This window comes from Epinephelus lanceolatus, chromosome 4 (assembly GCF_041903045.1).
Source record: "Epinephelus lanceolatus isolate andai-2023 chromosome 4, ASM4190304v1, whole genome shotgun sequence".
Lineage (NCBI taxonomy): Eukaryota > Metazoa > Chordata > Actinopteri > Perciformes > Serranidae > Epinephelus > Epinephelus lanceolatus.
Window position 1 is genome coordinate 12,792,873 of NC_135737.1, and position 13,666 is coordinate 12,806,538.

At 45.3% G+C, this 13,666-nt stretch overlaps 8 non-coding genes and 2 pseudogenes across 8 annotated transcripts; all 10 read left to right on the plus strand.

Moving 5' to 3' along the window:
- The first annotated feature begins 5 nt into the window (after positions 1–5).
- On the plus strand, positions 6–4,369 carry LOC144462821 (uncharacterized; annotated as a pseudogene).
- Positions 4,370–4,737: 368 nt separating this feature from the next.
- LOC144462906 (U2 spliceosomal RNA) lies at positions 4,738–4,914 on the plus strand (annotated as a pseudogene).
- A 981-nt stretch (positions 4,915–5,895) lies between these two features.
- Positions 5,896–6,059, plus strand: LOC144462881 (U1 spliceosomal RNA). Its single transcript, XR_013491045.1, has one exon. It is a non-coding gene; the product is annotated as a U1 spliceosomal RNA (small nuclear RNA).
- A 719-nt stretch (positions 6,060–6,778) lies between these two features.
- On the plus strand, positions 6,779–6,969 carry LOC144463267 (U2 spliceosomal RNA). The gene has a single exon (XR_013491408.1). It is a non-coding gene; the product is annotated as a U2 spliceosomal RNA (small nuclear RNA).
- Positions 6,970–7,950: 981 nt separating this feature from the next.
- Positions 7,951–8,114, plus strand: LOC144463120 (U1 spliceosomal RNA). The gene has a single exon (XR_013491262.1). It is a non-coding gene; the product is annotated as a U1 spliceosomal RNA (small nuclear RNA).
- A 719-nt stretch (positions 8,115–8,833) lies between these two features.
- On the plus strand, positions 8,834–9,024 carry LOC144463365 (U2 spliceosomal RNA). The gene has a single exon (XR_013491506.1). It is a non-coding gene; the product is annotated as a U2 spliceosomal RNA (small nuclear RNA).
- Positions 9,025–10,005: 981 nt separating this feature from the next.
- Positions 10,006–10,169, plus strand: LOC144463088 (U1 spliceosomal RNA). The gene has a single exon (XR_013491230.1). It is a non-coding gene; the product is annotated as a U1 spliceosomal RNA (small nuclear RNA).
- Positions 10,170–10,888: 719 nt separating this feature from the next.
- LOC144463378 (U2 spliceosomal RNA) lies at positions 10,889–11,079 on the plus strand. The gene has a single exon (XR_013491519.1). It is a non-coding gene; the product is annotated as a U2 spliceosomal RNA (small nuclear RNA).
- Positions 11,080–12,060: 981 nt separating this feature from the next.
- On the plus strand, positions 12,061–12,224 carry LOC144463136 (U1 spliceosomal RNA). Its single transcript, XR_013491278.1, has one exon. It is a non-coding gene; the product is annotated as a U1 spliceosomal RNA (small nuclear RNA).
- A 719-nt stretch (positions 12,225–12,943) lies between these two features.
- On the plus strand, positions 12,944–13,134 carry LOC144463413 (U2 spliceosomal RNA). The gene has a single exon (XR_013491556.1). It is a non-coding gene; the product is annotated as a U2 spliceosomal RNA (small nuclear RNA).
- Positions 13,135–13,666: the final 532 nt, after the last annotated feature.

The window sequence follows — 13,666 nt, forward strand, 5'->3', positions numbered from 1 at the left end:
CACCAATGATAGTTCTGGGTAACAACAGGGGCTACATCCATTACCAGGGCCAGCCCAAGCTCTGCCGCAAATGTGGCGAACATGGGCACCTGGCAGAAGCATGGAAGCAGATCATTTGTGGGAAATGTAGAGAAATTGGACACACTTTTCAGGAATGCACCAACAGCAGAAAGTGCAATCTCTGTGGAGAAACTAACCACCTCTTCAGAGACTGCCCCAAGTGTTTTGCCAACAAAGTAAAAGCCACAAAGCAAACAGAAAACGGACAGAATGTTGAACAGTTAACAGAGCTAATTGAAGATGCTGGGCTGGAAAATTCAAATCTCCCGCCAAATCCTGTGATTGGCGAGCAGGGATCAGGTGAGGCGGGAGAAGGGGAGGGGCCTGCAATCGCCCCACCAGTGGAAAGTGTTGAAGAGGATGGGGTGATGCAGGCAGAGGGCAGAACTAGCACCGAACAGGAAACTGATAGCGAGGATGCCACCCTCCCCAATGCCCAGCAGGCCAAGAGGCCTATATCAGAATTGTTCTCTGACTCCCCTGCGGTGACAGAGAAGAAGGGAAGAGCTGGGGACTACTCAGACGTTTCATCTGTGGAGGAACCCAGAGTCTTCCCTTCCGATTCTCCAAATGAGGCCTCTTTCTTAACCATAGCTCTGCAATCAACCCCTAAGTACTCAAAACTCAACGCAACCCTGCGTCAGAGACCAACTCCAAGAGTCCGAAAGGGAAATGGAGTTCACCCCCCTCACTTTTCACCCATAGAAGTGAAGGAAGAACTCCATTCACATGAATGTGATTAACTGTCCTTGTTTTTAATACCTTTTAGCCTTTTGGGATGTCATACTTGTTATTTTTAACCATACTCATGACTCTCACCTTCTCAACTATTAATGTGAGAAGCGTAAAGTCGAGAGTTAGAGCTCAGACTGTTTTATCCTTTCTTAACACTTTTAAGTCAGATGTGTTTTTAATACAGGAGTGTGGCCTACCGTTTTTAAACCACTATAGAGAGTGGGAGGACTTATGGCCAAATCCATCAATCTGGAGCGGATCCAACGCAAATAAAAATGACGGAGTGGCCATTTTAATCAAAAACCCTCTCGTCTTGGTGAAGGGCAGCACTGTGGTGAGAAGCGGTCGGGCACTTTTAGCACACTTGACTTTTATGGGAAAGGATTTTAACGTCTTAAATGTTTATGGTTTTAATGAAAAAAATGACAGGTATGACCTTTTAAAAGACTTACAGTCCCACATGCTAGGTAGGGCACCTTTAGTTGTAGGGGGAGATCTTAATTGTATTTTAAACAGGAACGATAGGAAAAGAGCAGGAGGAGATTTTAAAATTGACAAAACATCGGTTTTATTACAGGACATATGCAGGGATTTTAAACTCTTGGACTGCTTTAAAACCATGCATCCTAGAGAGGAGGGCTTCACCTGGGTCAGTGGTGATGGCACCAGAGCCTCTCGCATAGATTACATTTTATCCCGTGATTGCCCACCAACCGATGCTAGATTAACACAGGTGTTCTTTTCCGATCACGCAATGCTATCCTGCACCCTATCACTACCTTCTGGTGTGACTTCAGGAAGTGGTCTGTGGAAGCTCAACTGCTCCCTTTTAGAAGATAGGGAGTTAGTTAGGCAGTATAGGGAGCAGTACAGTGAGTGGCAGACCCTTCAAGACTTTTACGATACACGTGCACACTGGTGGGAAATGGTTAAGGGACGGACCCAGACTTTCTTTAGACAGGCAGGTAAGAAGAAAAAAGATAGGGACGACAGACGCATGTTGGGACTGCAAAAACGACTCCAGAGATATTTTAACCTAAACCTACAAGGGATGGATTTTAATGAAGAAATAAAACAAGTTAAAACAGAGATGTCGATATTAGCAGAAATCAAAAGCAAAGGTGTCATTTTAAGAAGCAGGGAAAGGGAGATAGAGGAAGGGGAGAAGTGCACAAGATATTTTTTTAAGAAAATTGTAAATAAAGGGGGAAACATTTTAAAACTAAAGACAGAAAATGGGTGCACAGCGGAAACAACAGGAGAAATTAAAACAACTATAGAAACATTTTATAAAGAACTATACAGTGAAAAACCTGTGGAAACGGACACCATAACTGAAGTTTTAAAATTCATTGAACACAGAGTTGAGGACAGTGTGCTTTTAACCCAAGATTTTACACTTTTAGAGTTGAACAAAGGTCTTAAGAGCTTTAAAACAGGAAAGTCACCAGGACAAGACGGGCTTCCCTTGGAATTTTACTTGACTTTTTGGGACATTTTAGCACCTGACTTACTTGCTGTTTTTATGGATTTTGAAAGACTCGACCGACTTCCTGACAGTTTTAGAATAGGGATAGTAACCCTACTCCACAAAGACAAAGACAAGACTGACTTGAAGAACTGGAGACCTATAACGCTTTTAAATCTGGACTGTAAACTTTTTAGCAAACTCTTATCATCTCGAATGACTTTGTTTGTAGATGACTTGATTCACCCGGATCAAGCCTGTGCCATACCGGGGAGGAGGATCACCGACAGCCTCCTACTGATCCGAGACACCATCTGTTATGTGAGAGACAGAAACATCCGGCTAGTAGTTCTAAATTTAGACTTTGAGAAAGCCTTTGATCGGGTCTCGCACCAGTACCTTTTCCAGGTACTGCAAAAAATGGGGTTTCCAGAGAGATTTATAGCTTGGGTGGGGTTGCTGTACCGGGGCATTACCAGCAAATTCGTTGTTAATGGGCATCTGACAAAAGCAGTGAATATAAACTGCGGCGTCCGTCAGGGATGTCCGTTATCTGCCCTCCTCTATGTTACTTGTATCGAACCACTGGCACAGATCTTGAGAAGGGACAAACGAATCACTGGGGTTAGAGTACCAGGGAGCGGGGGACTGGACACAAAATGCATTTTATATATGGACGACATTAATATCTTATGCACTGACCTTTTATCTGTCAACAGGACACTTGACTTGACTGACTGGTTTGGACGGGCTTCTGGGTCAAAGCTTAACAGGAGCAAGACCCAAGCCCAGTTTTATGGACCCTGGGAAATGACTGAGATGACAAGACTCCCCCTGACTGTGACCCAGACTGACCAGAGGATACTCGGGGTCAAATTTGATAGGGAGGGGGGAGGGGAAACTAATTGGCCAGACATGGTAGGGAAAGTTAGGCAGAGACTGGGGTACTGGAGACTTAGGGGACTGACGATGGAAGGAAAGGTTTTAATCATCAAAGCAGTGATTTTACCTTTGCTTTTACTTACCAGTTCTGTTTTTATCCCACCTAGAAAAGCAATATTGGACCTTGAGCGTGCCATTTTTTATTTCCTGTGGGGGTCAAAGTGGGAACGACTAAAGAGGGACATCATGAAGAAGCCAAAAGAAAAAGGAGGAAAAGCAGTGCCGGACCTACACTTGTTTTTAGGAAGCAGATACACCACACTTCATATCACAGCCGCTACAGCCCCATCCAGAAACCCCAAGACAGCAGCAATGACACGGTTCTGGATGGGGACCTACCTCAGGAAAATCAAGATTTTAACCAGTGATCTTAAAGTGCCTGTGTCCTTTAACTTACCACCAGCTTATGCTGTTATCCAGTCCTTTCTATGTTGTTTTAATCTTGAGCAGGAGGAGTTGCAAATTTTATCTAACCAACGCTCTCTTATCTCTGTTGTGCAGGAGCGGGAACCAGTGAGTCCAGTGCGCTGGCTCACATTTGGCGAGCCATCATCAGTTTGGCGCAACGTGAACCATTCCGCTCTCCCAAACAGACTCCGGGACCTGTCATGGATGGTGGCTCATGAGATCCTCCCAGTCAGGGCCGTGATGCACTCCCGGGGCATGTCAGCGCACCCAACGTGTCCTCGACCAGGTTGTGGCGCGCCTGAGTCGGTGAGGCACTTGCTCTGGGAGTGCAGTGCTGCCGTAGACCAGTGGGCAACAGCCGACTCCTTAAAATTCCCGTACTTGCCAGCAAGGGAGGTCCTCACAGCACCGTTGGTAATGTATGGGGTGAGCCAAGAACACATTCCAACCTGTGACTTCGCCAAACAGTGGCTCACCCTGGCCGCCATCAAATACGCCATATGGACCTCCAGAAACTTGCTGGCAAGAAAGCACATGCAGATCCCCCCCGCGGCTGCGATCCGAATGGCCGCAGCAATGGTCAAAGAGGCCGAAGCTGCAGGTGGCAGGCCTAGGACGCAGCCACAAAGAAGAATCGCCTCTGTGCCCATTCGGATGAAGGAGTCGGAGCTACACAGGAAAAGGTCAAAGCAGCAGCGGCCTGACTCTCCGGGTGAGGCAGGTGGGAAGGAGCTTCAGGGTGGGGATCTCCTCTGAGCACCAGGACAGGATCCCGAGAGACCAAACTGTTTGGGGGAGCGGAATGAGTTACCCTTGGTAGGGATTCTTTCCGCTCCTGCACTGCAAAGGACAGAAGACATTTTAACTTTTGCACTCCCCTTTACAGACTTTTATTGTGGACACTCGACACATTGGACATTCATTGAAGAAACGCTTTTATGTAAACCTTTAACTTGTGACAATTTTATCTGTAATATTTCTTAAAAGATTTTTTTTTTTAATCGTTTAAGCTTGGTTTTTTACAGATTACATTATTTATCATTGTATTGTCACTTTTATAACTTAAAATTGTATGCTTTAAACATTTGAAGGTTTATGTAAAACGTCTGATATAAGTGTCAATAAAAAATTTTCAAAAGAAAAAAAAATCTGTTCTTATCAGTTTAATATCTGATACGTCCCCTACCCGGGGACCATATATTAAATTGCTTTTTGGAACAGGGAGATGGAAAAGGGGCTTGCCCCGTCCACTCCACGCATCCACCTGGTATAGCAGCACTTCCAGGAACGGTGCACCCCCCTCCCTCAACGTGTTGAAAACAGACCATGTAGGTCGTGTCTCTAATGTGCCCTCGCCTTGATTTCTTGTTTTCGCCATGCTAGCGTGCAAATTGCGTATGTGTTGACAGAGCTCCTCTACCAGGTGCGCATTTCTAATAGTCATGCGCTATGGCATCATTTACACACTTGCCCAACTTCTCTTTTTGGAACTTTGGCCGTGTTTGAACTTTTCGCCACTGTCTGGCACTTTCCTTTTGAGGACCTGTTACATGCATCTCACTGTAAAATGAATTGAACCGGTACCTGTTGAGTGAGACCACTAGCTGCCAGTTCAGTCAGATGAATAGATCCATTCCCCCAACGTGAAAATCCACTCTGCATAATTTCTGCCGCTGTTTGCCACAGTCGGGTCTGTGCCGATATGTCAAAAGAAAGGCAAACACTCTTCATATGGTTGCGCTTTTATTTATAATATTATTTTCTTCTTTCCTTTAGTTTCAAACAAAGAAGCATGTGGATATATTTTTAACAAAGTGTTGTTCACACTCCAGACCAATAGGTGGCAGCAGCGGGCGGATCACGCCGTGTCTCTAATGTGAGGAGACAGGCCTGTTTTTTAGTCTTTCCGCTGACTTTTTTCTTTTAAATGCAGATCAAACAACACTTGATTGCAGTGTCATTTATCTTTGTCTGGTGTGAACTCACTTAGGTTTTTGCCTCATTTATTGGCGATCAGTGGACAGCCTGGCCATGTTAGCTTAGCTTTTACTATGGATATACAGCATGGCGTGATGAGATATGTGCCCATTTCTCTCAAGTAAAATGTGAACAAGTTTTGTTCAGTCTCACTACAAAAGTGTCTCTTGTATATTAGCGTCCTGTAGATTATCAGAGCCTTTATAGTGTGTGGTTCTGGACTGGTCATTGCTATACATTGCCAGCACCATCACCTATCATCGTATGACCGTGAATGAGGCCCCTGTGTGTGAGGTGTACAAGTCATACTTACCTGGCAGGGGAGATACCATGATCAAGAAGGTGGTTCACCCAGGGCGAGGCTCGGTCATTGCACTCCGATTGAGCTGACCTCTGCGAATTCCCCAAATGTGGGAATCTCGACTGCATAATTTCTGGTAGTGGGGGACTGCGTTCGCGCTCTCCCCTGATGTGCTTGTTTAATGCAACCAACAGCTGTAGCAGCATATGGCACTAGAGAACCGTGTGCATCAAACGCCATTTCACGCTCAATCACAGGCTTTGCCCTTGCCCGTTGTGTCAGTGCAAATCGGTACCGCATCACTTCACATCTGTGCCACTACTGAAGAAGCAAAAGAAGCTCCTATGATATTGTTATATCCTCACACTCAGTCATTTAGAATAATATGTGGGTTGCAACTGATGCCCCCGCCCACCGTATTAAAAGTGGGGCATTTTTCAGTGAAACGTGTCAAGTCACAGTGGCAGCGGCTCTCCGTTGTTAATATAAAGACAGTCAACGAGTAGAGACAAATCTTAAATTGTTTACTTTAGTTTGCAGATATTTATGATGGATGCACTGTATGTTTTGAAATCTTCTGAAGGTTGACAACATGCCGAAAAAAACACAGCAGATTACGACCAGTCGGCGCGAGAGACCGTGCTGTGACTCCCTCCTTTTCCGCTGACCCACTGGCAGTATCACTTTTCGGCCCGCGTTAACTCCCATAACCTTTTGTAATAAAAGTCTGCGATCGGATGCATATTTGTGTTGCCCATCAGTCATAAAACATAGAACTTCGCGTTCACAGTCTGCCGTGTGTTTTTGTAGCGATCGAAATCATATTGAACCCGCGAGCTAGAGTCACAATGACGAGACTGAGTCTCCCACTTCACTCAGCAGTCAGTATCGCTTCTCGGCCTTTTGGCTAAGATCAAGTGTAGTATCTGTTCTTATCAGTTTAATATCTGATACGTCCCCTATCCGGGGACCATATATTAAATTGCTTTTTGGAACAGGGAGATGGAAAAGGGGCTTGCCCCGTCCACTCCACGCATCCACCTGGTATAGCAGCACTTCCAGGAACGGTGCACCCCCCTCCCTCAATGTGTTGAAAACAGACCATGTAGGTCGTGTCTCTAATGTGCCCTCGCCTTGATTTCTTGTTTTTGCCATGCTAGCGTGCAAATTGCGTATGTGTTGACTGAGCTCCTCTACCAGGTGCGCATTTCTAATAGTCATGCGCTATGGCATCATTTACACACTTGCCCAACTTCTCTTTTTGGAACTTTGGCCGTGTTTGAACTTTTCGCCACTGTCTGGCACTTTCCTTTTGAGGACCTGTTACATGCATCTCACTGTAAAATGAATTGAACCGGTACCTGTTGAGTGAGACCACTAGCTGCCAGTTCAGTCAGATGAATAGATCCATTCCCCCAACGTGAAAATCCACTCTGCATAATTTCTGCCGCTGTTTGCCACAGTCGGGTCTGTGCCGATATGTCAAAAGAAAGGCAAACACTCTTCATATGGTTGCGCTTTTATTTATAATATTATTTTCTTCTTTCCTTTAGTTTCAAACAGAGAAGCATGTGGATATATTTTTAACAAAGTGTTGTTCACACTCCAGACCAATAGGTGGCAGCAGCGGGCGGATCACGCCGTGTCTCTAATGTGAGGAGACAGGCCTGTTTTTTAGTCTTTCCGCTGACTTTTTTCTTTTAAATGCAGATCAAACAACACTTGATTGCAGTGTCATTTATCTTTGTCTGGTGTGAACTCACTTAGGTTTTTGCCTCATTTATTGGCGATCAATGGACAGCCTGGCCATGTTAGCTTAGCTTTTACTATGGATATACAGCATGGCGTGATGAGATATGTGCCCATTTCTCTCAAGTAAAATGTGAACAAGTTTTGTTCAGTCTCACTACAAAAGTGTCTCTTGTATATTAGCGTCCTGTAGATTATCAGAGCCTTTATAGTGTGTGGTTCTGGACTGGTCATTGCTATACATTGCCAGCACCATCACCTATCATCGTATGACCGTGAATGAGGCCCCTGTGTGTGAGGTGTACAAGTCATACTTACCTGGCAGGGGAGATACCATGATCAAGAAGGTGGTTCACCCAGGGCGAGGCTTGATCATTGCACTCTGATTGAGCTGACCTCTGCCAATTCCCCAAATGTGGGAATCTGCACTGCATAATTTCTGGTAGTGGGGGACTGCGTTCGCACTCTCCCCTGATGTGCTTGTTTAATGCAACCAACAGCTGTAGCAGCATATGGCACTAGAGAACCGCGTGCATCAAACGCCATTTCACGCTCAATCACAGGCTTTGCCCTTGCCCGTTGTGTCAGTGCAAGTCGGTACCGCATCACTTCACATCTGTGCCACTACTGAAGAAGCAAAACAAGCTCCTATGATATTGTTATATCCTCACACTCAGTCATTTAGAATAATATGTGGGTTACAACTGATGCCCCCGCCCACCGTATTAAAAGTGGGGCATTTTTCAGTGAAACGCGTCAAGTCACAGTGGCAGCGGCTCTCCGTTGTTAATATAAAGACAGTCAACGAGTAGAGACAAATCTTAAATTGTTTACTTTAGTTTGCAGATATTTATGATGGATGCACTCTATGTTTTGAAATCTTCTGAAGGTTGACAACATGCCGAAAAAAACACAGCAGATTACGACCAGTCGGCGCGAGAGACCGTGCTGTGACTCCCTCCTTTTCCGCTGACCCATTGGCAGTATCACTTTTCGGCCCGCGTTAACTCCCATAACCTTTTGTAATAAAAGTCTGCGATCGGATGCATATTTGTGTTGCCCATCAGTCATAAAACATCGAACTTCACGTTCACAGTCTGCCGTGTGTTTTTGTAGCGATCGAAATCATATTGAACCCGCGAGCTAGAGTCTCAATGAGGAGACTGAGTCTCCCACTTCACTCAGCAGTCAGTATCGCTTCTCGGCCTTTTGGCTAAGATCAAGTGTAGTATCTGTTCTTATCAGTTTAATATCCGATACATCCCCTACCCGGGGACCATATATTAAATTGCTTTTTGGAACAGGGAGATGGAAAAGGGGCTTGCCCCGTCCACTCCACGCATCGACCTGGTATTGCAGCACTTCCAGAAACGGTGCACCCCACTCCCTCAACGTGTTGAAAACAGACCACGTAGGACGTGTCTCTAATGTGCCCTCGCCTTGATTTCTTGTTTTCGCCATGCTAGCGTGCAAATTGCGTATATGTTGACTGAGGCCCTCTACCAGGTGCGCATTTCTAATAGTCATGCGCTATGGCATCATTTACACACTTGCCCAACTTCTCTTTTTGGAACTTTGGCCGTGTTTGAACTTTTCGCCACTGTCTGGCACTTTCCTTTTGAGGACCTGTTACATGCATCTCACTGTAAAATGAATTGAACCGGTACCTGTTGAGTGAGACCACTAGCTGCCAGTTCAGTCAGATGAATAGATCCATTCCCCCAACGTGAAAATCCACTCTGCATAATTTCTGCCGCTGTTTGCCACAGTCGGGTCTGTGCCGATATGTCAAAAGAAAGGCAAACACTCTTCATATGGTTGCGCTTTTATTTATAATATTATTTTCTTCTTTCCTTTAGTTTCAAACAGAGAAGCATGTGGATATATTTTTAACAAAGTGCTGTTCACACTCCAGACCAATAGGTGGCAGCAGCGGGCGGATCACGCCGTGTCTCTAATGTGAGGAGACAGGCCTGTTTTTTAGTCTTTCCGCTGACTTTTTTCTTTTAAATGCAGATCAAACAACACTTGATTGCAGTGTCATTTATCTTTGTCTGGTGTGAACTCACTTAGGTTTTTGCCTCATTTATTGGCGATCAATGGACAGCCTGGCCATGTTAGCTTAGCTTTTACTATGGATATACAGCATGGCGTGATGAGATATGTGCCCATTTCTCTCAAGTAAAATGTGAACAAGTTTTGTTCAGTCTCACTACAAAAGTGTCTCTTGTATATTAGCGTCCTGTAGATTATCAGAGCCTTTATAGTGTGTGGTTCTGGACTGGTCATTGCTATACATTGCCAGCACCATCACCTATCATCGTATGACCGTGAATGAGGCCCCTGTGTGTGAGGTGTACAAGTCATACTTACCTGGCAGGGGAGATACCATGATCAAGAAGGTGGTTCACCCAGGGCGAGGCTCGGTCACTGCACTCCGATTGAGCTGACCTCTGCGAATTCCCCAAATGTGGGAATCTGGACTGCATAATTTCTGGTAGTGGGGGACTGCGTTCGCGCTCTCCCCTGATGTGCTTGTTTAGTGCAACCAACAGCTGTGGCAGCATATGGCACTAGAGAACCGCGTGCATCAAACGCCATTTCACACTCAATCACAGGCTTTGCCCTTGCCCGTTGTGTCAGTGCAAGTCGGTACCGCATCACTTCACATCTGTGCCACTACTGAAGAAGCAAAACAAGCTCCTATGATATTGTTATATCCTCACACTCAGTCATTTAGAATAATATGTGGGTTGCAACTGATGCCCCCGCCCACCGTATTAAAAGTGGGGCATTTTTCAGTGAAACGCGTCAAGTCACAGTGGCAGCGGCTCTCCGTTGTTAATATAAAGACAGTCAACGAGTAGAGACAAATCTTAAATTGTTTACTTTAGTTTGCAGATATTTATGATGGATGCACTGTATGTTTTGAAATCTTCTGAAGGTTGACAACATGCCGAAAAAAACACAGCAGATTACGACCAGTCGGCGCGAGAGACCGTGCTGTGACTCCCTCCTTTTCCGCTGACCCATTGGCAGTATCACTTTTCGGCCCGCGTTAACTCCCATAACCTTTTGTAATAAAAGTCTGCGATCGGATGCATATTTGTGTTGCCCATCAGTCATAAAACATCGAACTTCACGTTCACAGTCTGCCGTGTGTTTTTGTAGCGATCGAAATCATATTGAACCCGCGAGCTAGAGTCTCAATGAGGAGACTGAGTCTCCCACTTCACTCAGCAGTCAGTATCGCTTCTCGGCCTTTTGGCTAAGATCAAGTGTAGTATCTGTTCTTATCAGTTTAATATCCGATACGTCCCCTACCCGGGGACCATATATTAAATTGCTTTTTGGAACAGGGAGATGGAAAAGGGGCTTGCCCCGTCCACTCCACGCATCGACCTGTTATTGCAGCACTTCCAGAAACGGTGCACCCCCCTCCCTCAACGTGTTGAAAACAGACCACGTAGGACGTGTCTCTAATGTGCCCTCGCCTTGATTTCTTGTTTTCGCCATGCTAGCGTGCAAATTGCGTATGTGTTGACTGAGCCCCTCTACCAGGTGCGCATTTCTAATAGTCATGCGCTATGGCATCATTTACACACTTGCCCAACTTCTCTTTTTGGAACTTTGGCCGTGTTTGAACTTTTCGCCACTGTCTGGCACTTTCCTTTTGAGGACCTGTTACATGCATCTCACTGTAAAATGAATTGAACCGGTACCTGTTGAGTGAGACCACTAGCTGCCAGTTCAGTCAGATGAATAGATCCATTCCCCCAACGTGAAAATCCACTCTGCATAATTTCTGCCGCTGTTTGCCACAGTCGGGTCTGTGCCGATATGTCAAAAGAAAGGCAAACACTCTTCATATGGTTGCGCTTTTATTTATAATATTATTTTCTTCTTTCCTTTAGTTTCAAACAGAGAAGCATGTGGATATATTTTTAACAAAGTGTTGTTCACACTCCAGACCAATAGGTGGCAGCAGCGGGCGGATCACGCCGTGTCTCTAATGTGAGGAGACAGGCCTGTTTTTTAGTCTTTCCGCTGACTTTTTTCTTTTAAATGCAGATCAAACAACACTTGATTGCAGTGTCATTTATCTTTGTCTGGTGTGAACTCACTTAGGTTTTTGCCTCATTTATTGGCGATCAATGGACAGCCTGGCCATGTTAGCTTAGCTTTTACTATGGATATACAGCATGGCGTGATGAGATATGTGCCCATTTCTCTCAAGTAAAATGTGAACAAGTTTTGTTCAGTCTCACTACAAAAGTGTCTCTTGTATATTAGCGTCCTGTAGATTATCAGAGCCTTTATAGTGTGTGGTTCTGGACTGGTCATTGCTATACATTGCCAGCACCATCACCTATCATCGTATGACCGTGAATGAGGCCCCTGTGTGTGAGGTGTACAAGTCATACTTACCTGGCAGGGGAGATACCATGATCAAGAAGGTGGTTCACCCAGGGCGAGGCTCGGTCACTGCACTCCAATTGAGCTGACCTCTGCGAATTCCCCAAATGTGGGAATCTGGACTGCATAATTTCTGGTAGTGGGGGACTGCGTTCGCGCTCTCCCCTGATGTGCTTGTTTAATGCAACCAACAGCTGTGGCAGCATATGGCACTAGAGAACCGCGTGCATCAAACGCCATTTCATGCTCAATCACAGGCTTTGCCCTTGCCCGTTGTGTCAGTGCAAGTCGGTACCGCATCACTTCACATCTGTGCCACTACTGAAGAAGCAAAAGAAGCTCCTATGATATTGTTATATCCTCACACTCAGTCATTTAGAATAATATGTGGGTTGCAACTGATGCCCCCGCCCACCGTATTAAAAGTGGGGCATTTTTCAGTGAAACGCGTCAAGTCACAGTGGCAGCGGCTCTCCGTTGTTAATATAAAGACAGTCAACGAGTAGAGACAAATCTTAAATTGTTTACTTTAGTTTGCAGATATTTATGATGGATGCACTCTATGTTTTGAAATCTTCTGAAGGTTGACAACATGCCGAAAAAAACACAGCAGATTACGACCAGTCGGCGCGAGAGACCGTGCTGTGACTCCCTCCTTTTCCGCTGACCCATTGGCAGTATCACTTTTCGGCCCGCGTTAACTCCCATAACCTTTTGTAATAAAAGTCTGCGATCGGATGCATATTTGTGTTGCCCATCAGTCATAAAACATCGAACTTCACGTTCACAGTCTGCCGTGTGTTTTTGTAGCGATCGAAATCATATTGAACCCGCGAGCTAGAGTCTCAATGAGGAGACTGAGTCTCCCACTTCACTCAGCAGTCAGTATCGCTTCTCGGCCTTTTGGCTAAGATCAAGTGTAGTATCTGTTCTTATCAGTTTAATATCCGATACATCCCCTACCCGGGGACCATATATTAAATTGCTTTTTGGAACAGGGAGATGGAAAAGGGGCTTGCCCCGTCCACTCCACGCATCGACCTGTTATTGCAGCACTTCCAGAAACGGTGCACCCCCCTCCCTCAACGTGTTGAAAACAGACCACGTAGGACGTGTCTCTAATGTGCCCTCGCCTTGATTTCTTGTTTTCGCCATGCTAGCGTGCAAATTGCGTATGTGTTGACTGAGGCCCTCTACCAGGTGCGCATTTCTAATAGTCATGCGCTATGGCATCATTTACACACTTGCCCAACTTCTCTTTTTGGAACTTTGGCCGTGTTTGAACTTTTCGCCACTGTCTGGCACTTTCCTTTTGAGGACCTGTTACATGCATCTCACTGTAAAATGAATTGAACCGGTACCTGTTGAGTGAGACCACTAGCTGCCAGTTCAGTCAGATGAATAGATCCATTCCCCCAACGTGAAAATCCACTCTGCATAATTTCTGCCGCTGTTTGCCACAGTCTGGTCTGTGCCGATATGTCAAAAGAAAGGCAAACACTCTTCATATGGTTGCGCTTTTATTTATAATATTATTTTCTTCTTTCCTTTAGTTTCAAACAGAGAAGCATGTGGATATATTTTTAACAAAGTGTTGTTCACACTCCAGA